This window comes from Anas platyrhynchos, chromosome 4, assembly GCF_047663525.1.
Source record: "Anas platyrhynchos isolate ZD024472 breed Pekin duck chromosome 4, IASCAAS_PekinDuck_T2T, whole genome shotgun sequence".
NCBI lineage: Eukaryota > Metazoa > Chordata > Aves > Anseriformes > Anatidae > Anas > Anas platyrhynchos.
The window spans coordinates 24775888-24802627 of NC_092590.1; the positions used below are offsets into that span (position 1 = coordinate 24775888).

General features: G+C 35.4%; 1 protein-coding gene across 25 annotated transcripts in view; it reads right to left on the bottom strand.

The window, feature by feature from the left end:
- Positions 1-26740, bottom strand: part of TENM3 (teneurin transmembrane protein 3) — a 1327252-nt gene that overhangs the window by 459293 nt on the left and 841219 nt on the right. The window lies entirely within an intron of this gene.

A 26740-nucleotide genomic window follows, 5' to 3' on the forward strand; every position in this document is an offset into this window, starting at 1 on the left:
GCACAGACAATATGAATTTTCAGTTCTTAGCAACTTAGCAATTTTGTTGATGTATTCACCAGCAAATTTGACAAATTATCTTCCCATTGCTTTGCAAAGTCAACATAGTCAACAGTAAAAAACATAAAACATATAGAAAAGATACTGATTTTTTAAAAGAAAAATAGAATACATATGAAGAGCTATTTTCAGAAAGCATTTTTCATAACTATTACAGCTCACGGTGTTCTAAAGTTAACTATAAAATGATTTTCTGTTTTAATAAACAGGAATTTGGAGTATTTCACCTATAAAGACTGAGCATCAATAAATTAAAAGGATACATGTAATAAAGCCCTTGCCAACTACAACAGTATCATTTCACTGTACTTTCAGAATTTTAAAACGTAGTGTGAATGAGCATTTCAATAGTTTTATTATTATTATTATTATTTCTTTCAAGCAAAATAGGTCAGGTGTAAAAGCTCAGCAATTTTAGGATTTTTTTTTTTTATAAAGGTAGGCGTTGATCAAAGAATCGGGAGTATCAGTATGATACCATGAAAGCACCATGGAAGTCATTCTTAATACTGGCTTCAAACCTCTGATAGGCAGAGTTAAGAAATAGGATCAGCACCCTATTTTTAGCTTTTGGGTACACACTATATTAGATCACAGTATTCACTGGCTCTATGTTCTAAAAAAGTGGCTGGATATTGGTTCTGCACATCCAGGTTCTACCTGAACCACAAAATGCATTTCCTCTGGTATCTGTCAACACAAAACTGGATAATGAAATTCAATGCAAACTCTTCCACTTGATACCAAGACACTCTAAATGCCAGTCTAGGCCCTGGACAGCAAATGAAGAAAAAACTTCATATAGACATAAAAATGAATAAATAGCTTGACTGTCCAGTAGACATAAAAATGAAAGAAGCTTCTCTACTAAGATATAAAGGTAGAAATATAGTGGTAAGATAGTGAAAAAAACAAATGCTAAATATTAACAATGATCTAATGCACAGTGGCCACTTACATACATTCTTACTTACATTACACTTACTACACACTTATATTGACTTACACCATTAGGGAACCTGGCTCTATAATTCCCCTGCTAATAATGATTTTATACCACTAAGCTGATGGCGGTTCTATTCAGAGAACTATTTAGAGAATATGTTTTGCATTCTTTTCATCTTTTTGCAAGTGCTAGGTTCATCTAAGGACTAAGGAAAGTGACAATGATGTGATTGTATAGACCTGCTTTTTGCTTTATTCGTATGTAACAGTCCTCTAGTTCATGTGGAAAACCCATGCCATAACATTTGTGTTTTTTCTTTTAGTTATAAGCAAGTACAAAAGTAAGCAGAGAGCAACCAGGTTTGTGTCTAAGCATTCTTCTTTGTGTAATCAGAATATCCTACTACAGGAATCTGAAACCAAGACACGCTAGAAGGGAAATCTCAAATGCTGATGTGTAGAGACTTACGGCAATGATCTTAAATTTCATTCTTTTGTTTTCTACATGTATTATCAATTGTAGGAATGTAATCTTCCAGCACTGGAGGGTGGGCTAATGAGTTCTGAGTGATGACTTCACAAATTTAAGAACAGCAGGAACTGCTCTCTTCAATATTCCTTATTTCTAGAGTTAGGTGACTCTGTGCCCAAAATTCTTTGCTCTGTGATTCTATTTCTTCGGTGCCTAACTATACTGATTCAGTTCAGTCGTATTTCTGAATATATTCCTAGCATTGCACACTTGAAAGTCAAGCCCAGTGACACTCTCTGCCAACATATTTAACTCCCTTTGATGCTCTGATCATCATTTACTGGAGCATGATCAAAGAGTGCTGCCCTCAGAAACCCGGGGAGGAAAACCGAAAATAGCTGCCAGTTAGGGTCCAATAAACAGCAATGGAGGCTTCATCCTTCTGAACTGCCCAGATACAGAATTCCTCAGATTCACTGGAATCACTCTGATTCAGCGGTCTGCTGGTTTTCATAATTCAGAAGAATTCAACAGAGGGGCTCTGAACAGGAATTTTGAACATTCAAAAGCCGAGCAATTAATCTAAAGTAGTTCAGCTCATGCACAAACCCTCTGAACAGACCTGTGACAAGAATCCCAGCATCTTGAAAAACAATGCTAAGTTGAGAAAAGGAATACAAGTTATTGTCATTAGAATGCACAAACTGTTGATTTTCAGCAGGAAAAATAAGATTTCCTCTAACTGGTCCTAACTAGCTTCTGAAAGAGGACAATTGAAGGCCGTATATAATGACCCCAGCCCAGACAAGGCAGCAATAGGACTGCCAGCCCTGAGCTGTGTTTTCAGGAGGTTGCAGGTCTCCCATAGGTCTGAATCCCTATAGGGCAGGAAATACACATTTGGAAAACTGCATCAATTTTCAGCAGTCCACCAGAGCGACTGATTCTTGTTCATCACCCCCACAAAATCAGTGAAATATTTATATGTTCTGAGCTGGAACCTTTCATCTCATGGAGAACATGCAAAATAGAGGAGAGTAAAACATCAGTGCTACTTTATGTAGAAGTGGCTCAAAAAAGCTCATAAAACTTCACTGTTGCTTGCCAGATAAAACACTGGAATGATCTTGCACATCCTATTTCTGTCTTAACTTTAAAGGTATGTTTACTTGGAACTTGATTGATTATATTGCCATGATAACATCCGAAAGAAACCACACTTTGATTTGAATTGGGGAAGAATAGCTCGCACACCAGAAAAATAGTTCTCAGTTTCAGGGCATTGTACAGAAACTTTTTGTCCTGCTCAGTTACATGTTGAGATAGTAAAAATGGGGTGTTTGCAAATTGAGAAGGAGCCAGCATAGGGTAGAGTAAATGCTACATATAGTAGACAAACAGCAATTTTGTGACACAGAAACAAAGCAGGTAAATAGCTTCTCACAGAATGGCACCCTCCACATAGGATTTTAGAAGTTATATCAAACAGATTGGACATGGCTAGACATTTACCATCAACTCAGAGAAGCATCCTGGCTACTTACGTGAACAGTGCTCTTCTGTAAATTGCATTTGAGCCATATCCCTAGACACAGCTGGAAAGAAGCCTGAGCCAAAGATCATGTAGGGCATTTTTATTTACTAGTTTATTGAGTTGGATCATTGGCACAATTGATCCAAAGTACTTGGTAACAAATGAATTAGAAGCAGCCAAGAGCTGCTGTGCTGTGGAGAATGAATGATGCTGGAGGTTCTCAGCACTACCCTCATTCAGCATGAACGAATGGACTTTACAGGCTACCATGGTAAGTGTTGATCTGCTGCAATAATGCCAGGGCTACAAGGAACCAGCAAGCACAATGTTTGTACTCATCATGGAAAGGCTGATGTAAACAACTGCCTAAAGCTGAAAGGAACACTAAGAACAGATTTCTTGGGAACAGGTAAATCCTCTGGGGTACCATTCATATAAGAATTAAAAAAAAATAGTAAAGGATGTAGTTCTTTATATAACTATATTGAGAACTATAGTTTTATACATCTATATGGTTATATATAGTTTTATACACATATATGTAACTATATTACAACTATAGCTATTTACAACTTCTATACAAACTGATTACATTCTTTCTTGTGTGACAAACAGTACTGATGCATCATTTTACAACATTATCAGAGTAAAACTCAACTATATAACTGTAAATTAGCAGTAAAGATTTATCTCCTTCTACATAAGCATATATACATATTTTTTATTTATTTGCAACAAGAATATATCTATATGGTCTCCAGAGAACCTCACCATGCTGTTAATTCATCTGGTTATTAACAGTAAGGCATAGCCACTAGAGCTCCTGCTAGTAAATTGGAACAACAGTTTCAAAAGAGAGTATTGGAAAATGCAACATTTTAATGTTAAAATGTCATTACTTGGAAATTATGTACTTAAGCTTCTCCCGTGAATTTTGCGGGAGGTTTGGGGGGTGTCAAATGTTGTTTATTGCATTTTCTATGTTAAATGATATCATTTTTCCATGGAACAGATTCTTTACACATTATTTTCATGTTCACAGTATTACTGGTAAAACCTGCTGAGATGCAACCTCACAGCTATAAAGATGCCAGTTACCTGTCATACACACTTAAAATAATTGGTATCATAGGAAAAGTAACGCGGCAGAAAGTAACTTTAAAGACCAGCACTCTCTGAAATGTAATGCAGAACATATGTTCAAAATATGTGTAATAATTAGAGCACTGTGCATCACTTTTCATATCAAACCTGGCATTGCTTAAGCTAGTTGTGTAAGTATGAATATCATACTATAATTACTCTTTCTACCAATTACATGTTCACCCATACCATGCACCTTCACAACACTTTACCCTATGCAAAGCCCATTGCCAAATACAAATGGATAAAAAATTGCTCTTTCGCTTTGAAATATCTACTGGATTTTTCTTAATAGAGAGAGTAAAGCATGTAAGAAAAACAGGGGCAAAGATAAAACAGTTTAAAAGTGACTGGAATATTTAATCCCTTAAATTATTATGAGTAAGACTACATTGCTTTCTGCACTCTTATTAACTTTTCAACAAAGCTTTGAAAAAAGCATAAACTAACAATATGCCTTATCTTTTCAGCGTGGATTTATTCCTTAAACAGAAGAATGTTTTTTCTGTTTACATGAAATACAATTAGTTTTGCTGTTGACAGCACCATGAAAAATGTATCATATCTTGCAAGGTTGTACATATAAAAGTATCAATATAAATATTTTTGAAAAGGTGGAAGACAACAGTGGTCATATGAAAACAATTTTAGGAATATAAAGAGTATCTTTTGATTCATTTTAATTAAGTGGTATCATTATTATTTTTGAATGGACCATTTTTTTGTCCTCCTCCCTTGATTTTATATAAACATACAAAATCATGGTTTAGACCATGATACACATTCACACGAAGCTGAGAATGGCTGATTTGCACTGGACAAAGTGGCAAAGAGCTTTCCCCTGGAGATTGCTTCTGAATGCTGAGCAAGATAAAGTTTGGCAGTTCTGAGAGAAACCTAACATACTTGAAAGCCGGTGGTTAAATAATGTTAGTATTCAGATCTGTACTGACTGAAGTCTCAAATTATTGTTAATTAAATGGAGTCTGGCTTTTAAAGAAACTCTATTTCTTCACTGATGAATCAAATAATTACTATTTTAATCACTTTTGAGATTAAATTCTGGCCCATCAAAAGCAGTACTTTAACAAGAGCCAACAAGATGCTCAAAATGAACATTTTGCAGTTTCAGGACCTTTTATAACTCTGATCTCATCCCGAGAATGCCACCTTCTGTAAGCATTTTTTTTTGCCCCTTCATCCCAGCTGCAAACATCACTGAAGGCAGTATATAGATGAAGGCAGACCTTCTCCATGTTTTAACCAGACACAGGAACACACAGAAGTTTATTTAGACTCTTTGGTGCTACTTTAAAATGTCACTCTCCTCTTCCTCTCCAAAGCTAGGTGTTGTTTTTTTTTTGTTTGTTTGTTTGGTTTTTTTTTTTCTACTTATTATATTGATAAATTGTGGCCAACTACAATATATAAAGATCCTTAAAAGCCCAGTGCAAATTTTCTTCAAATCATTTAACTTGTACTGTTATGTATTTCAAACAACTTTTCAAGTTATGCTGAAATATAAACACTGTCTTGTAGTTGATCAGGTTGGTATTAGGTAGGTTGTAATTAGAGCAGAAAATTCACTGAAAACTGCTGTGTTACATATTTTAGAAGTCACGGAAGAGCCTCAAATAAATAAAAATGAATAGAATGCAATTTATTCTTTTCAAAGATTTCCTACAATGGATGTCAGGAAAGTAATAACCAACTCTAAGTTAGTTTTTAAATATGCAAAGTCAAATTGGACCTTGTTCACTAAAACTAAAGATAATCACCTTAGGCTAAACCTGTATGGGGCTTTGGATGCAATGTTCTCTGCACTTTTTTGGTTTTGAAGTCTTTTTAGAAAGGTGTAAAACAGTAAAGATGAGAAAAGAGGGGCTAAGCCTTTAAAGGTTTTGACGGTTTGCTCTTCAGCAGCCATAACTGGATTTACTGAAAGAAACCAAATGAAATATTTAAAAAGCTTATGCTGATCTGCAAACATTTGCTGCAAGCATCTTTTTTTTTTTTTTTTTTAACAGTCTTTAATAGTGTTTTGAGAGGATGCAAATTTTGTTTCTAGCTCATTTTGTAAGTTTGTAGCAGAACACTGAAAAGAAAGTAGGTCTTGAAATCCCAGAAGTGTTCTGGAGAAAACCAATGCCCTCGAGAAATATGGTTACTGATACACACTGGTGGGATATAATTGCCCTTGTCAACCTTGAACACGCAGTGACTAAATATCAGGGAAAAAAAAGAAAAAGTCAATATTACACCAACTGTGCACTTAACTACAGTGTTTCTGTGTTCACACAGAGAAAACAAAAATCAATTTATTGTGTGAGAGCCTACCATCCTTTCAGAATTCAGTCAATCCACTGATTTATTAATGTTATTGATTACACTGAACTAAACATATTATATGAAGACTCCCAGTTCCCAGTTTAAAGATTTGATTTTACACTTTGGGATGTGAATTATCCTTGAGACTAACTCCAGTAATATAAATGGGAATTCTGTGAAAAGATTTATGCCAGTTATATACCTCTAAGTCTGCAGAAATATGCTTGGTATCACCTTTTACTTTCATACTTAAATATTTATACATAGAAACCCCTTTTCTAAGATCTGAGGCAAGATGGACACAAAATATAATTGCAATTAGAGATATGCTGAGCTTCCAGAAAATACGTCTGGAGACTAAGTCATGAAGAATACCTGCTGATTCCTGGGTAGTGTGGGTACTTAACTTACCTGCATGCTGTGCATCTAGTTACTGTTTGTATTTTGCAAGAGAGATCCATTACCCATATCAATAGTGGGCAACCAATTATAACCAGAACATATTACTTCAACTATCTTAATATATTAGGTTACAAGTGGCAAATCATGAGAATGATCTATGATAATTAGAGCAAACTGACAGCAAGTTATGCACGTGTGATTCATCAGAAGAGAAAAACATTGCATGCGAAAAATCAACAGTAACTGCCACATTAGGTAGGCTGGAGTCATCACTTTCCTTGTGGTCTGCACCAATGACCAGCTTGCTTTATTTACCCCAAGTACTAATGCTTCTGGGTTTAAATTATGACTTTTATTGAGAGAAGTTCTATTCCCCTAATGGCAAATATGTACTTTTCTTTTTACCCCGGAGATGTACACATTATTACGTGTGAAATACCAATAGAAAAGCACACCAAAATATAGTGTTTGTCTCAGTGGAAAACTTACGTCTATTTTGAAAAACTTTGCTCACAGACTATATCTAATTTATGTCTTTTTATTGGTTTGAAGTTGTTTAAGAAATTCATATATTTCCTGTTAAAGAAAGTAGAATCTGATTAACTTTTTTCAATATAGACTCAACTAATACAGGCAAGAACCAACTAGTTCAGCTGGAATGTGGGAAAACATTAATGATGTTTCAAAGGATTTTTAGATAAGGTCTCTTATTGTTATGAGCACGTTACGGAATTATAAACTTAATACAGGTGTCTGTGCTCTAAGGTATATGGAACATATATTGCTAACAAAACAATTGCAGTCAATGAGGCAGTCTCTGCTAACTGAAAGTAACCCTTTCACCATCAATAAACTACTTTACAGTCGATAGTGAAATCCCATCAAAAGATCTTCTCTACCTTGTCCTCCTACAGGTAAAATAACTATTCTTATATCAAAAGGTAATTTAATCTTGTAGATTTAACGATCTCTAGTTTTTAATCTCATAAAAAAGGAGGACATGAGAAGAAATAAGAGCTCAAATTCTATATGATTCTTTTAGGTGTATTTAGATTTGTGATACCTTTAGAAGAATACAGAACTATTGTACCCTGGCATAAATGGCATGGCATTTCATTGCATTTTTCATTCTGAAAGATAGCATAGTTTTATGTACATTATCAGTTTGATTCTCCACTGTTGTTAATGGAAGTTTTTCTACTAATCTGAATTACCTGGTCAGAGACTATATACATATATAAGTAGTATGTATGACTACCTGAGAAATCTTGAATATGGGACAACTCCAGAACTTTAAAAAAACAACAAAACAAACAAACAAACAACAACAAACAAACATAAAAACGTCAACAAATAAAGATTACTCATTCCATAGCAATTGAATTGCTTAGCATTGCAGTGTCAAGGTTGCTATTTTACTTTACTGTGATTTGCCTTGGCTCAGCTCAACATTGTTAATTACAGGTGCTTTAAAAGGCGCATCATTACTGTATTGTGACCTCCCTTACTACAAAAGTCTTGGGGATTTCTCCAGGAATGTGTAGTTTAACAGTCAACCCTGATGAGCTTCTTCACTAGGGAATGAAATAACAGCTGTGAATCATACGAAGAATTGAAATGAGTGAAACTCAGTGTCAATAAATACAACACAGTCAGTATGGGGATAAATACGCCTTTCCTATACATATGAAGAGATGGGTTCTAAATTAGCTATTACTGCTTAAAAAGAGAACCAGGGAGTCATTGTGACTAGTTCTCTAAAAACATCAGCTTCCAACCTTCCAAAAAAAAAACAGCATTAGAAACATTAGAAATGATTAAGAAAAAAGCACGGCAGGAAACTTTCTTTTATGCTATAAATCCACTGTGTATTCGTATTGAACACTGAATTACTGATCTCTCTGTGTAAAAAAAATGTGCTAGACCTACAAAAGAGGCAGAAAAGGCAGAAAGAATATGGAGAGATTCTGAAGTCATTCCATACTGGAAGAGAGTGGAACAGACCAGAGTTCTTCAGCCTGAGGAAGAGATAACTGAAGAAGTATGTTACAGAGATTTATTTAATTACATATAGGGAATTCTCATTACTATTACTAATGCTATTCAACAGGCCTAGTGGATTCATTGATACCTATGAAACATGACCAGAATTTCATCTCTGACATAAGCCACCAATTTCCAAGTGGTAGTAGGGTTAACATAGGGAAGAATTGCCATAATTGCTTCTTTTCTTGTGCTCTTTCTTTAGACATCTCCTACTTGTTTGACTAAACGTGTTTGAATCTTATGCATCAAAAATAAACCATGCTAGACTAACCTGGCTTCTCTCTTTTATAAAATGCCCATTTTCTGTCTGTACATAGGAAACACATTAGCTCTCATCCATCATCATTAGTAAACTGACAGAATGCCACAGTAACTAAGCTAAAGATAAGAGAAGTTAGATAGGAAAGGATTGTTTAAAGGTGAGACACCTGCCAGTAGTGCTGAAATCTAGACACAGAGTTTCTCTGAGCCTGATTTTTGAGAGATGTTATTTAATATTTTTTGTTAGTGATCTTGGCAGAATAATGGTTGGAAAATAGGACTGTTGCACTGTACAGGAAACAAGAGATGACCTTGAGGACTTGTCTAGTGGAAATGGGATAAAATTCAGTAGGCAATGCAAGACTATATACAAAAAGTATTTCTGCTAGAAATCAGAAGCTAATTAGTTGGAAACAACAGAGAAGAATCTGTTGGAATAGTTGATTTCAACATGGACTAGTTGATTTCAAGATGACTACACACCTGGATACAACACCATAAAATCTGACAGTAAAGACCAATGAATTCACCAAGTCTTTTACACTCATTCTTTCATTTTTTCCCACTTTACCTGAAACTTCTCACGTAATGTGAATTATCCAGATTTCCTAGTATTAAAGTGCAAAGTAATGACACTTTTGATGTCATTAATGCCCCAGTACATCTTTGTGCACATGATCAGCCTACATGTTGGAGAAACATTTCTTAGGTTCTCACTGTATGTATGAGTGTCATACAAAGAGATGTATTCAACTCATTTTAAAGTATATGATGATTGTATACCCACTAGTGGCTTTTTCTGATTTCCAGAGCAATACTGATCTTTCTGAAATCTCTTTTACCATCATTGCCACAAGCCACAGAAAGTAAATACTTGTCATCTTTCCATCATGGATGGAAAATATTTTAAAATACTAAAAAGGTAAAGATAAGGAAGAGCTTAAAAATATGTAAAAACATCAATCTATCTTTTAGAGATGGATATGAATATTATCTAGAAAATAATTGATCATTGGGAATACTTACACCTCTTTATGTCATTTCCCTTGGAATAATTTTTCAATTCATAAGGAAATTCCTAGACATATTTTCTAATGCTAGCTTATTTTTCGATGTCATCACTTTCAATTGTCAATTCCATTATGACAAGTGATTTTATTCGATTAATATTAAACAAAGAAGTCTAAACAGATTAAAATTCACATCACTAAGAGGGAGGCAATATAAAGTTAGAATCTAACTTGCATAGTTTGCATACAAGTTTTTGACAAAACTTTTTGTCAGAACTTTTATGGGGGTCTCAGGTGCTGCTTTCTAATGGATGTGGCTGCGCAGGCTTGCTCTGTGTTCTTATACCTCTGTGTCTGCTACTGATGACAGCTTTGGAGAGCAGTTCTTGCAAAAACAGGTATCAAATTCATCATACATAAAATACAAACTGAAGAACTCCTAAATTACTAATGGAAGTTCAGCTCCTTCCTCTAATACTGTCGTGTCTGGAGTTTAGATTTTGGACCGGGATACGATTATGCCCTGGATACCAGCACAAAATAAGAACAAGCTACAGTTTTCTAGAGCTCAGCACACTAATGCATTACATTTTTGAGGAAGCTAGCTACAAATCTCATTGAATGATTCTGCAAGACAGCTTTCCTTTAGAAGTCACTTTATCTGAAAGAAGATCAGATTTTCAAATTTTTAATTATAGGGATAATTTCAGAATTTTACAGCCAAATGAAAGCACTGATACACACACAGATACAGATGTGCAGGTGCATAACATTCGTGATCATTTTATCCTTACTTTAAGCTGTATTTACAAGCTTGTTTTACCTACCATTTCAGACAGAAAAAATTCGTTGAGCTATGAAAACTACCAGTTAGAGTTCTGTTGATTTATGTTATTAATATAATTGTATGGGATGTGTTTATGATGTCTGACTTTGTATTTATATTTTATGTCAGTCAAAAGCTTATTGGGTCTTAACAAAGTAACTATTTTCTGCTTCAAGAAAAGGAGAAATTTGTCTAGTCGAGTTCAAGTTGGGCAAGGAAAGCAAAAATATCTCTTGAAGTGTAGGTCTCTTGTAGGGTTTGTAAGGTGATTCAAAAGCCTGCAAGCTATTCAGCGTCTTTTTTCCTCTAGCAGAAGTTATACATGCAAAGAAAAAAAAAAAAACCTATGGATGACTGTATCATTATGATTAACAAAAAGCAATGTAATATGAAGTCATCAATACACTACTGTAGGAAGAAAGAATAATAATAAGCTGTTGTGTGTTTTTTACGTTTGCCTCATACAGATATTTTCATCATCAAGAATTCTCTCTAATCACAACAATTTCATTTTGTATATATCAATAATTTCTCAGTTTATACATAAGTTGCTTTTCAGAGGGATTTTATCAAAAATATTTAAGTTTCTAAAGAATCCTAAACACTTTTACAGCTTTATAGATGGGTATAGCTTTAGAATACCTCCATGGCTATATCTGAATTTCAAAACATTACTCACTTTCATAAATTCTTATTCTGATCATTCTGCGTCTTTACAGGTCATTGATTCATTGATGGTAAAGGAGACTGCATAGTGATGAGGGTTTAGTAACACAAACTACAAATCAAGGTATTTATATATACATGTATATATTGCTTAGCATAAACAAGACATTCATACCGAACCTCAAATGCTTTTGGAAAGGCAAGGAAAAAATCACACTCTAATTTGATACAACTATACTAGTAGTTTGGTGTTTCTCAGTTTGTAGAATGAAAATGAACAGAATGTAAGACAACTAAGACAACTTTAAAGGAGACCCATAGGAATGGATTTAAGACATTGGATGTACCTTTACAAACTTAATCAATATAGGACATGTCAGAAGACAATATAGAAGAGAAGCTTTTCTATTAAACTTAACATACCACAGTAACTTAGCAATGGAAGACTAGAAACTCAATTACACAGTAAGTAGAGTGATTTATATTTCTCCAAGAGCAATTGCAAAGATCTTAATTAGCAGCTTGCCTTTATCAACTACAAATTGAGGTGCAAGCACTTAACTTTACATATTTAAGTTAGAAGATTGAGCCTGGATCATAGAGATGAGACACCTATCCATCGATCACACCATTATTATTTTTTATTCTCAATATAGCCTGAGAACTCTGGCATTTTTTCAGGGATATTCTATTGCATACAAGTTAGAGACATAAGTGACTGTTCTAGGAATTAGTTAATTAATTTGTTATGACCACAATAAACTCTCCTGCCACAGCACAGACAAAAATGTCATTCTTTCCTATTTAACTACCAGTTAATTAACAAAAGCACAGCTGCTTTACATTTCTGAAAAATACTAAAGATACTATTGTTCACTAAGTTTGTAATTGACAATTGGATGGTAGAGAGAATCTGAACAGAAAGAGCCAGGTACAGGATTCAAGGTAGTAATATCTTAAATGATGTTTAATGAGTAAAGTTTAACATCTGTAGTCAGGAACAGAAAAACAAAACAAAAAGAATTCCTTATCAACATGTCTATTAAGACAATGAGGAAAAAACTAATTAAAGTAAATTAGCTTAATGTGCACAGGCTGGATAAAGACAGATCACTTTTAAAAATCCAAGAAGATAATGGTACCCATTTGGGATATGTTTTTGGCATTTTTCATATAAATTGGACAGTTTTAGAGGATAAATATGGTGCAGAAGTCCTTACAGGCAATTATGTCTTTACAGTGCTGGTGGCTGACATCATAAAAGTATAATTTTAATTGCTATTAATTGTGTTAAGTCTACTGTTATTGAATACTTAATGCCATCTCTGACAGTTGTAGTAATTTATATACTTTAATGAAGCTTCATGGTAGAAGTTTGGATGTATAGGGTCATTTACGCTGTGTTCAAAACAATGCATTCTGTCAGTTCAGATGTACACATTATAAAGACACTGATTTCTGTTTTCTCAAAATGTTTTAGTTTACTTTAGCCTTATATGGTGGCCTATAAAATCAGTTTCTGTCCCATGTTTTAAATGTATCAGCCTTTACTAAATATGTTTTAAAAACACGGTTACTGTACAGTCTTCCAATATGAAGCAACCTTTCTCTTCAGTAAGAAAACTGAGTTTAGAGAAGCTGATGAATGACTAAACGACACCAATTCACATGAATATTGTGCCAACTGGGAATAGAGAATAGGTAAAATAAAACACTGAAATTGCTTTGGCATTCAACTGCAAAACCACTCATGACTAACTAAATAGGGCTGCCCGTTGAAAGAACTTGGCACAAAGATTTAAGAATATATAAACTGAAGAAATGCAAGATAATAAAGAGAAACTGAAGAAATATTTAGTACAATTTTATGAAATGCAGAGAAAAATAAATTTCTGTACTAAAATTTGTACTACTCTACTGTCAATAATTGCAGATCTTTACTGTTGTAGAAGTGATTTTCATTATTAAATTAAGAGAAATTCATTTACCTCAATCAGTGCTCGTTTCAATATTTGTGAACTAGTAATTGCCCCAGTTGCACTAATGGACAATACATCTATTACTGCTTTTCTGTCTGTTTTCATGCCTACTTAAAATACTAGCAGCATTATATAAGAAATAAATTATTGTGTGGGGTAGGAATATGCCTCAAAGAACTCCCAGTCCCTGGAAATTCCAGCTCATTGTCAGGACTATTCAAGGCATACCTAGCAGAATGGGGAAAAAAAAAAAAGATATTATATTTTGGGGTCATTACAATTAAGATAATGCCTCTTAATGGATCTGGTAGCAGAGGGTTTTAAGCAACTGGACTGAGATTTCTGCAGATTACTTTCAAAGACACAGTGGATTCAAATACAGGCAGACGTTGGCTATCCATCACCACTTTCACTTTTTTATCCCTGAACCATGTAAATCAAGTTAGAACTAGGTTTTTGCAGTCCTGAAGTTTTAAGTCAGGGTCTTTGTAATTTTTCCTTGTTGCAAAACTAGTTGGAATTGTCATTTATAGACAGTCAAGGAATGAATATCTGTTGCTTTTGTTAAAAAAAAAAGTAACAATAAAACAGAAAACATTGGAATATCTGAGTTTTAATCTTAAAACTGGATGAAATTTAAAATATATATATATATATTTCATCTGGAATCATAAGATTATGAACTTCTCTGGATTTGAGATGACACTGTAGAACACATTACAAATACAGTAAGGCTGAACTAGAGAAAATACAGTACTGGACAAGACCAGGAGATAGACTAAAATTGGAAAAATACTGTGTCTTTCAAGTATGTATAAAGTTAGACAATGGGGAAACTAGTTAGGTTAATAATACTGTAAGAGGATACCTGAAACAAACAACCTTTTCAGCCAATTTTATAAGCTAAAAAAATCCTCCACTACAAGATACTGCAAAGCAGAAGGATAACAAGAAGCAGAACTGAAAAATTCAAATTCTGGGTTTTCTTCAGTTATCACTTACAGTTGTTATGAAGATATAGAGATAGCTTTGCACAATCTTGTACTAACAATGCATTCATAAAGACTTGTCTTTATCCACTGCCCTGTCTCCAAGAACACTTCCCTTGCTTTATCTCTTTTCAGTTCCAGTTTCAGCTTCTACTCCCTTTTCCTTTTGTTTCTCAAACTCTCTCTACTTGCATGTTAGTAGCATACCTAACAGTATATTTTTCATCTAATAGCAGTGCCTGTATTTTATATTTATCAAGTATTTTAATGAACCATCCCTTCTTCCACCAGGCAGCCATTCAGAAAAGAGTCTATCAGACCTGTGCTTTGGAAATAAATGTTTATCTGAGTATATATTTTGATATTCTAAATTACAGGAACTTTCCTGTAAATTACAAGAGCTGAGGTCTCCACTGTCAGATAGACAGTTTGGTTGTCTGCATTTATGTCAAGATTGGCACTGATGACAGAATTCAAAAATTAATATATTTTTGAATAAATACATTTCTGTCATTTCAAGAAGAAAATGGAATGTGAAATAATGTGTTAATCAGCATCAAGTTTTTGTCCTAGAACATACAAATCTGAAAACCTAAATTACAAACACACTTCCATTACATATACATGCAGACTTCCTTTTGATTTCAAGCTATTTGAGATTTTTTTTTTTCTTCAGTTTCTATGTAGATCCAATACGATCAGAAATATCAGAAGAAAGCAAGATGCACGTAGAGATGATAGATGAATTTCCTTTTGCAACCTAAATAAATTAATTAAGTTTTGATTAAATATATGGCTCTCAGGTCAATTTCTCCTCCGATATCTACTCAGAGAAAATGTCCTCAATTAAGTGAATATATGCTATTCCTACCACTCAAAAATTCTCATAGTACATCCAGGAATGTTAACAGAAAGGACAAAAGCTAAGAGCTCAAGTAAGCGTACACATAGCTGACAGTCTTGCAAATAATCTTTAGAAAAAGATCAGATATTCCCAAGCTGTAACACTTCTTCTATTTAACTTTTCCCTGGGAATTTTCCATCGTTTATTGTTACAAACGATTGGAGGGTGATAGATCCAAATTTTTTACCTAGTTCAATTAACCTCTCAATTATGTTGCTGTAATTAAAAATAACTTCACTGTATCAAATAGAATTATATTAAAATAGCTATAAATGAAAGGAGAATCAAACCTCGTATTTCCAATCTCCAGAGTAAAAGCCAATAAATTCATGTCAAAGCTGAAAATATTGCTGTTGGAAATCATAAAAGCTGAGATATTCCTCAGTTTTGGTGTTAGAATTAGAGCAAAACTGATGGTGTTTATTGGAAAAAAAAATGCAGGTAGACAAACAGGTATGCTTTATGTGAGAGAGATGGAAGAAGAGGGCAAGGAGGAGGGAGAGTGTGAGAGCGAAAGAGAAAAATGTTCTCTAAGGGAGCTGACAGAATGGGAATGGCACAAGGGAGCTGGTGGAAGATCAAAATAGAGTTCAGAAAACTGAGAAAGGATTAAAGGGAGCCCAAGATACTTTGTGAGGATCAGAGAAAAATGAAGGGGGTGAGAGTGAGGAAAAGATGTACAGTGGCCAGAAGGAGTATTCTACTGGCAGTCAAAATGTCCCAGTGATAAAATCATAAAGCATGACAGAAAAGGAACTAAATACAAAAATGTGGGTCAGTTGACCTTAAAAGGTCTATCTCAAACACTTTACCAGGGAAGAAAGAGGAGTTCAGGAATGACTAAGTCTGTATCTGAGGTCCCTTAAAGCAGTGGGGGACTACTCCATTCTTAACACACTTCATTGAGTTTTTGATTTCAAACATATAGAGGGTGAGACAGTGGAATTCACAGAAAACTTCCTTATATAGAGATATTCACTGCAATACAGCTATGTCTTTCTATTTTAGATAGAGAAGAAACTAGAGCAGTTTTTCAGGAGGGCACCTTGATCCCTTTTGCTGTTGATGAACAGACAAAAAAGAGGTGTGTTGATAACAAAGTAATTGACAGAATAGAAATCCACTTGACATGGAACTTTTATCCCTTTGTTTTTATCCCTTTCTTTCCCCAATTTAATCAGTTGGCAAGAAGATCTGTCTTGTTTGAAATAGATAAGTACATTAAAGAAGTATTTGTGCTATTTTGTAAGCATTCTGGTTACAACTGAATGGTACAAAATTCTGCCCCACATCCCTCTCTGGGCTTTTAGTTACCTGCCTCAGAGAACTGCTGTGGCCTCCCAGATTCACCTGCAATTCAATACGAGGTGGAGAGCAGGATGTGGGAAAAGCTGTAGCCTCTGCTTAGTACTGCACAGTGAGAGATAAAGAGCAACAGGGAGCAGTGCCACTGCCTCCTCTGTCCTGGAAGCCCTGGGGTAGCTTTAGGTTATACTGCCAGTGGGGAGAGGACATGAATCACTGAGGAAAATCCTGGAGGTGTACTAACCTGCTTTACTTCTTTCACAGAAGTAAACCCAAACCTTGATAACTCTCAAAACAGCTGATACACTTTACTGAGCTTGTTCTTGGCTTGATTAGGAGGTCACTCAGTATCCACATGCCGAAGTAAGCAAAGAAAACATTCAATATTAGACAAGAAAACCACTATAAGCACCCATAAACATTGTTTCCTTTTCTTTGTTTTTAAATTCTCTAGGAAGCAGAATAAAAATCTTGGCTTTGCTCCCTGTTCATTCTTGAAAAGCCTTTCAATGGATAGAGCTGAACCTTCAAACTATGAAGCTAAATATCCATGCAGTAGTAAAAAAGATCAAGGTGACATGTATCTTCTGTGAGACATACAACTTCAGCATGATTAAAATACCTATTTATTGCTCTACAGACGTCATTTCTTGATTTATCAAATATTCAGGGCATTGCAATATTTACAATATTTTGTTATTTGCAAAACTTTTTTCTCATGATTTTTTTTTTTTTGCTTTCAAAACCCCAAAGTGTAACCACAAGCATCCTCATTCAGTGGCAAATTCGGGTGAAACATGGAGGTACTAAGAAGAGAAGAAGGAGTGCTTGTACTTCCAGGGCTGACACCTGTAACAAAGGTGGGCCACATGCTAGAAATGTGCCTTTCTAAATGCCTAAAAAACCAGGGAAGCTCTGGAGCATAATGAGGGTCAAATGTCTAAAAAACAAATACCTTCCCCCCCGCCCCCCCCCCAAATACCATCTGGTGGTGCCTGTTATTCGGTAGCCCTGCTTCTAATGAAGCAGCTCTGTTTCCCCAGCTTTTGTCAGCTGCCTGTGGACTGCAGCACCCTGTTCTGCCCTCCTTGCACATTTCAGAAACCTGATAGATACACAGCTGTTGCCATCAAAAGTGAAATTCACCCTGGGCTGTGCGCCAGCATAAGGACTGTGGCACTTCTTAAGACCCACTAAAACCTTCAAAGGCTTAAGCAGCACTTAAAACCCCGTGGTATTTGGCAAAGAATTTTACCAATGTCAGAGAAGGAACCAAATTATTTCTTCTAAACCTAGTGAATGTCACCAGTGAAGAATTTCCCAAAGTACATTAATTTATTTCCTAAGATCGGAACCTCGTTTTCTTCCACATTTTCCTTTTTTTATTATTTTTTTTTTTGTTTATATTGAAGTAAGCTTTAAGATGACGTATTTCTATTTAATCATTAAATAATTAAAAAAAATAATAATTAAATGTTTCAAGATGCCTAAATGACTACTGTTCATTTTTTTATAATAAAAATTCTTTCAATCTATTCACTGAAAATTACATTAAACATGTACAGCGTATTTGTTTTATTTCTGAGTTGTTAACAGACAATGAAAGAGTATTTGGAAGTTCACCTGAAAATAGAGCAATCCAGTTAGTTGTGTGTGTGTATTAAAGCGAGAACTGTTGGAAAACAATGGCAGAGAAAAATCTATATTTCCACCTTGAAGTGATAAATTATCTACTGTATGAGCTAGGTCAGCCTTTTACACTATAATTATCACCAGAAATCTGGTAGAAGTCAAGTAGCACACTCTGCTAACAGCTAGCCATACAGAACAGCTGTGTCCTGCTAACAAATGTTTTAATAACTCACACGTTCCATGCTTCACTTTTCTGGCTTGTAAAATGTGAATGGTAGTGCCAATGCATCTCCAATAAAGGACTTGCTGCACTCAGACAAACAGCAATCTGCATGCTGAGCATTTGTTGGCACCTGGTCAGTAATGGATATATGGTCTTCATAACTTCCATGATCCACAAGATCAAACATCTGTTCAGAATACTGCCCGAAGAGCAGGGCTAACATGGGCAAGTGTAATCAGAAGGCACCTGGCTGTGCGGCTTGGGCACAATTCTGTTGACACTGCACTAAGGTGGAAGGATGGAACCAGTCTCAAAACACTCAAAAGATTCCTCTTAAACTGGATGAAAGACAAAAGATATTTAGTTTGCCTTTAAATGTGCTTTGGCAGTTAAGAACTTAAAAACTCCTGGAAAACAATGGCATTTCCATGATGCTGTTGTCTTACTGGTAGTTACTACACCTCTCATTTCACTTCTATTGTACGTACTTTCTTTTATTCATTGTCTGTTCTAAAAAACACAACATGAAGGACTTTATATTTCTCTTTTTCTTCATACTCCTGTCTTCTGTGTTATAAATGTGCCTATTCTTTGGATTTATTGTGTGCTCATAAATCAATACTTTCAAGCAGTAATAAAAATAACTTATTGTAATGGTAACAGCTCCAAAGGACTCCTGACTATGAGTGGCATTTTATTTAATTCAGATCTATGTTCCATTCCCCAACTAATGGTACACCGTGGGTTATAAAGTGATTAAAATTGTTGTCAAACTGGCCTCCTGGAAAGAGGGAGACAAACTCCTTTTCCTGCAGCTGGTAGATCTGCAGGATCTATATTTGTCTTCTACAGTTGGAAAGCAAAGAAAAGCTAGTGTAGGAATAATAAGCCAGGAAATGATGGAAAAATGGGTATTTTTTCCCCAGTGCATCTCGTAAGTAAACAACAAAAACAAAGCAGTAATCAGTGCTTCTGTTTTCTGAAGACTGGTGGAAATACGGACAAAAGATTTGCCTACAAACTACACAGGAAAACTTAAGAAGAGGTAGGGGTATAACAGATCTCTTGAGTCAAGTCTCTAGTGTCTTTATTACTGTAGTTCTATCTTTAGTCCTTTAAGGGTCACTGGATTTCATCTGTATTTCTTTAAATTTGTGTTTATTCTTTTCTATACCATTGAAACTTCCTTTTGTAATATTCCTGAGAGGTATGCAGACAGTATGTAAAACAGGTATTTTTTTGAATGTAAGCAATTCCAATCCACTTCTTAATAATGAAGGGAAATTATTAGGAAGACTGCAATCAATGTATTAATTGAAGTTACGAAAAAGCTGTTTGCTAAGGCTAAAAAAAATGCCTAAATAAATGATAGTTTGGAATCGATTTGCAGCTGATTCTGAATTTGTTACACCAGCGTACAAGAGAGTCGCCACACAGGACTGCTTGTTAATTCTAAATAGAATAACTGTATATGAGAAATTTCTTTAACTCCAGAGAGATTCTTCAGAGAACAGGTAATCTATGGAAGTTGTCGTAAAAGCGAAATGCAATCTGCCTCCCATCAGTTATGGCTCTCTGGCTTTTACTGTTCTAAGAGAAAGTGATAATACTATCTGTGGTCAATTAGAAGAAAAAACTGCCTCTGAGAGAAGCAATACACATGGGTCCTAGATTATAGGCTACTGTACATCCTTGTGTATTTCTATCATCTGCTGAAGTATCAACATACTGAGTGTAATAAACAATACAGGTAAGAGCTGCAGTGATTTGGCATATGTTTATGCTTCAGCATTTCAGTTCATCTCTTATCTCCCTAAGAGGCTAGATCAAGGTTTAACTTTAATTTTTAGCCCATCAAATTTATTTTTACCTACCCATGACCTTACCTTTTGCTGTGCAGAAAAATATTATACACACACCCACACCCAACAGTCACGATAAAAGGAAAACAAAACTGGATACTGACTCAAAACTTAAGCTCCCTAAGGCTTAACCTAAAATACGATGTATCTGTTTAACATCAAGCAGTTTTTAGAACTCTCCTTGAGATTCTCCCCTTCCTCTCTCCTGGCTTTCTCCATGATTCATGATATACCCTGTATCTGCTCACACTGTGAGCCTTTTGAAGTTCAGATTTGTAAGCTGCCTTTCTAATAGACCAAAACCCACACTAATAACTGAAATAAAAATAAATCTGTAAAAAGAACAGGTATCTGCTATGAGACTTTACATTTCTATCCATATTCTTTATGAACCTTGTGTGGAACAAATTCTGCAAAAAGGACGCTCTAGCTCAAATTATAATGAGGAATAAACCATTAATATTGTCAGAGAAATGCTGAAGATTTTAAAAGCAAAAAAAAAATCCAGTTTTGGCAATAGTTCTTGTAAATGCAACAGAATTTAACACTGTTAAAAAGATTTCTGCACTGCTGCCTCACTCTTGAGAGATACTTCAAGAAAATCTGCAAATTGGATTGAACTAAATTTCATTGCTAACTTGTTACCTAACCTTTTATTTACCACATGGAAACGAGGCAGCACTAATGTAAGAGCTGTAATGATCACAAAAAGAAGAAAGAACCCAGGAGTCTAGCTTAGGCACAGGATGGTCTGGATTCATTTTCAGCACAGGATGGTCTGGATTCATTTTCAGCTTTTGAAACAAGTTTCCCTGTGACCACTGGTAAATCTTACCACCTCTGCATCTCAGGATACCAACCATAAATGACACATGAGCAGGTCTGTTGAGTATAACCACGGAGTTTTTACAGCCTTGTTAGCTTAATGTTCTGCCCAGGGCAATACATGCTGATGAGAATTTAACACTTCAGATGTGCCATGCATATGTATTCTGGAAGGGTTAATGAATTCCATCAGTGTTTCTATCCCCTTTTCTTGCTGCAACTTCTGTGTATCTAATACAAGATCTACAGCAATGCCCATCACTGCAGAACCCTAACACAGAGAAGCACTGTTGTGTAGAAGTTACACTGTAAGATATCTTAGGTCTTGAAACTGTCCCAGGCCCCTGTGTGACCCAAATACCTCAAGATGACACAGAGGGTTAAAGAGCACCCTTTCAAAATTTGTTGTGCTTGTCTATGTTAATTTTCATGTTTTCCTTCTAATGTTTTTCCTGTATCTATGCTTACTCTGTGACCTGTGGCAAATGCATGTTTTCTAGCTGAAAGCCTCTACTGGCACTTGTCATACGTTGACAATATTCAACAGTGCATACAGTATTCTAACAACTTCATACGGAGATGGGGGAAAGTGCAGCAACATTCACAGCTTTATCTCAGAATCCTTGCCCAGGTTTCGATGGTAAAACACCTTGGAGAAGAGAAAGAATGACACAGTACTTCATGGACACACTGGTGACAAAAGAGCAGGCACCAACAAGCCATTTCCTCAAACTGGGTAGGTGTCAAACAGGAATACTTGACAGAGCCATCAGGTTCAGCACAGGAAGGAATGAGGCTCAGAACTAAATGTAAGTCACAGCTGACTAGCTGATGAAATTTTGAGGGATAGCAACATCAACCTTCAGCAGATCTGCTCCAAGTTCCTGACACGACTATCCCAGTGTCAGGAAAACTGACACCGGGGTAACCTGAGCAATCTTTGTGCCCTGCTCAGTGCAAGCCTTACTGCTACAAAACTTTGTCACCACACACATAACAGGCACAGCTTCTTTACTTTTTCCTTAAGAATGCTGTAGGTTATGGTCTTTCAAGACCTCTGCTTCCTAATGGTACAATTTACCAAATTTAATTTCCCTTAACCATTTGTTATTTTTTTTTTTCTGTTGAATACTTTGTACAATTCGCTAAAGGCTACTCAAGGCAAATACTAACTTCAATTTTTCATCATATAGTTCCTATTGGCCTTGTGTCACTTAGAAGTAGTTACTGCAGCACAAACTAATTTTGCTGTTAATGTTACTGGACCTAATTCTCCTCTGTGCTTCACATTGTTTAATTATATCTGTGTAAATAAATACAAAAGCCTGGCAACTCTAATATTCACTTGTACTGCTGTCAGCATTTTATACATAGTCTGTTCTGATGCAGTGGACACAATGTGTTAGGAACCACTTTCAACTTCACTCCTCAGAAATGGATTTATGCTGAAATCTTGGTACAGTCTTTTGTCAATTCACCTTCACTTCCACTGAGCTCACAAATGAACAATACCACAAGCAATCTATTATCTAATCATCCAGAAATACTGAACCTGCCACCAAGAAAAAACTAACCATTCACTCATATTGATACAGAAGAGACTGGTATTTTTAAAGTAATGTATACACATTATAGATAAATATTAGTGCTTTCCATTTGATTTTTAAGCTTGAATAAAAATCCTAATTTAAAGCAATTCTGAAAATCATTTAGAAAAGAAAAATGAATCATTATAGCTTCAGAATGAGACTTTTACAGCCAAATATTGAAGATCCCCTGTTGAATTTTTACCTTATTATGGCCATACAATGTTGTAACTAGAAAAATAATTTTCAAAAAGTAACTTAAAAAAGTTTAAACGCATCATAAGCCTCCTGTGAATAGAGTTCAACAGAATGAGATTTTGGAATACAAGCAGAAAGTTGGCTGATTATAACTCTTGAGGGAGAAAAAAAAAATACAATTAAAAAAAAAAGAAAGAAAAAGAATGATCGCACACACACAAAGACTATCCAGGTGATATCACAGAGGTCACAGCTGACGAATCTGGATTTTCAGTGCATCAGTTCAAACACTGTGAATAGGAGGGTGCAACCCTGTGTGCAATAGGAGAAGTAACATTTGAAAGAGAGATGAGACATGCTAGACATGCTTGGCAGAAAGGCAGCACCTCACAGTTCAAGATCAGCAGTGGTATTTTGCGTGGGCTCAGCTCTGCATTTTGCATCTATTTTGGAACAAACAACCTTTCTTTTAAGATAAAAAAAGAAGGCAATATGAACTAATGTACACTCAAATCTTGCAGCTAAACTCACTTTTTATGGCTGTGTTGCAAAACCAAATTTTTGCTGTTAATCTTTCTGAAGCTCGAGTCTTTGTGATAATGCCTGTTCCTGGCAACATGCCATTAAGACCAAACCACGTACTAGTGCAATCCCTGTTAACAAAGTGGGTAATGTCAGCTGCAGGAATCAAACTAGGTATTGTGATTCTGATCAAAAGTGTTAGCTTTAAAATAAGTGTTAGACTTAAAAATAAAATAAATTAAAAAAAAAAAAAGGAAAAGGATAGAAAAATGAATTTTTGAATTTCAGATATTGTTTAAAATGCATTAATCTAACACATTGCTAGATACAGGTGGAAAGTGATTTCAAGAAATATGGAAACTTGGAAGAAAAAAGGTATTTTAAACATCTGATCTCTGCAGTTCTCACTGAGTATAGGTGGAACGGGTGGAAATATGTACTGCTATAGCAGGATATTAACATGAATGCAACAGAAAAAGGGAATCAAGTGACTCTTACTATGATGAATAGCATCATATGAACACAATGATAACAAAGAATTCAGTGTTTTTATTTCCAAGATCCTCTCTAGGTTTCTCCTGAGGTTCACATAAGGCAGTGGCCAAGGTCACAACGCAACGCAGCTGTTATACACTGGGTTGCAAACTTTTCTCCAAACCCATGGATGCTTACTACCTTTAATGCTTATAATGAAACAGATAACAATAATCCTAATAAACAGACATGTAGTTCCTCTTGTCCAAAAAGAATAAATTATTCCTTCTCTGAACAGACATACAAAGCACTTATGATTTGCCATCTAGTCCGTATGTTAAAAACCAGAACTTTTAAATATAACTGAATGTTCTTCCCACCTCATTTAATTGAAAGCAGGCAGTACACAATCAGAAATTTCCTGAAGCTATTAGATTTTTAATTTAACTCCATTTGCTAGTCTGCTTTAAATCTGGAGGGAAAGTTCCGAACCTTTATGTGTTACAATGGACACATTTAAATTTCTGCCCCGAAGTCATTATCTCCAAGCAGTATAATCCAGCTTCATTGCTGAAGAAACTTCGTGTTCAGTTGTATTGCTTAAGTTCCAGCATACCACAAAAATAATAGGAGGACACAAAGTAATCTATAATAAGAACAGATAATATACTAAATATAGAAAAACCTTACGTTTTAGGTTGCTCTGAACTTTGATTACGTAACAGCCTTGTGCCTTGCTCACCACAGGGACAAACTAGCAGTAAGAGTTATTCCATTCTTAAAGGAAACACACTGTTGATCCAATTATGTTGAAATAGTGAGTAGCTACAGGTAATTGGTTATACACACAATGCTAGAACTTGGTGCTCTGTCATGTCTTCCTCCTCGTGAGACCTTTGTACCCCTTTGGCTGGATTACTCTGTTAGAATGATATTCACAGGGAAGTTGTTAGAACTAACAAGAAGCTGGAAAACCTTTCAAAGAACTGGAAACAAGATGTGGTTTTCTGCACAACTACCCTCACTAGCAAAAGAAATTGGATTATATCTCACCAGTGTAAAAAAAAAAGGTCTAATAAAACAATATATTTTTGTAAGTTATCAACAGACATTCACAGGTTCTCATATAAGCTTCTTACTGAAGAATAATTACGCAGAGAAGTCCTAGTAGATTGGAAACTGGTACCTTCTGGTAAGCTGAAAAATTACAGACATTGGGAAACTTCCTCACTGCTTAGTAAATATCAGCCTTCTTTATTTAGACATAACTATTTCTCAGTGTTTAATGTAAAAAAAGGGTTCTGTGCTTAGTTGATTTTGAGCCTGTTTGGAGAAAAGGCTGCCCACTGTGCCAAAATGTGCAGAGCGATGCTTTTATGAAAACTCAAACATGTAGGCCCCAAAAATACACTATACAGATCTGCAATTATTTCCTGCTATACAACCCCTCATGGCATCAAAAAGTCATAGTTAATAGTCTAAAATTGCTAAAACTGGCAATGACTGGTGAAACAGCTGTGACAGTATGTTCCACCTCTTCAGTTTAATCTACCAGATTAAAAATGTCTTGCTTTTCAGAAACAAAACTATATATATATGTTTTTGATGGTGGAAGTTCACCAGCTGTTGTCATCAAACCAATCCACTTACTACTCAGGCTTTGCTCACACAACTTCAGTGACCTTTCTGATAGGATCTGCCTCACCTTTGTCCATATGTCCTTTAAGTATGAGAGGTGTCCTTGGTGAAGCTCGTGTTAATCTCAGATTTGCTGATGTAATTTGATATTTAGAGTTTCCGTGGTGGAGAGCAAGCTCTTGGCTACCAGAGTTCAACCATACTTCTATGAACTCTCAGTTGGGCACATGAAAGATTTTCTGTAGGTGGAAATTAATTTGAATGAAATTAACAGGTTTTTATTTTTTCCCTCTGAGGAGCAGTGGGTCATCCAAGTGTCTCAGTGCCACAGAAGGACACAATTCTACACTGGTAATGGGCTGTACAACCAGGATACCAGATTAAGACTTGCTCTAAAACTCTAATGAGGAGATTCTGGAAGCAGAATTTTCAGGAACTCAAAGGCCCAAGATAGGCAGTATATTCCTATTTTGGATTAAAAAATAATGCATGTTGAACCCCCTTTTTGAATCAAAAAACTTTGTCCTAACAGTTGTACAAGACAGGGTATTTCTTCCTCTAAATGGATCTCCTGAGATGGGTCTTTGAAAGGGACAAAATGGAAGCTTTAGAAAGAAGTTCAAGCTACTTTTGTTGTTCAGTGTCCATCCCTGACACAATTTCGGTTTAATCATCCTTGAAATAAAAGACCACTTGCCAAGAGGAAGATGTGAGCAGAATTAGAATACAAAAAGTCTCAAATGATTCACTTACTCTCGGTGTTTTCATTAAACCAGTTTCCTCAGAAGAGTGATTAACTCCAGCATAGCAGCAGAAGAGACAGTGGTATCACTCTATTTTCCTCAGTCAGTCTTAATTATCTTGGAAGTTCAAGCTGATATTGGTCAAAAGACTGGTCTCTAAATGACAC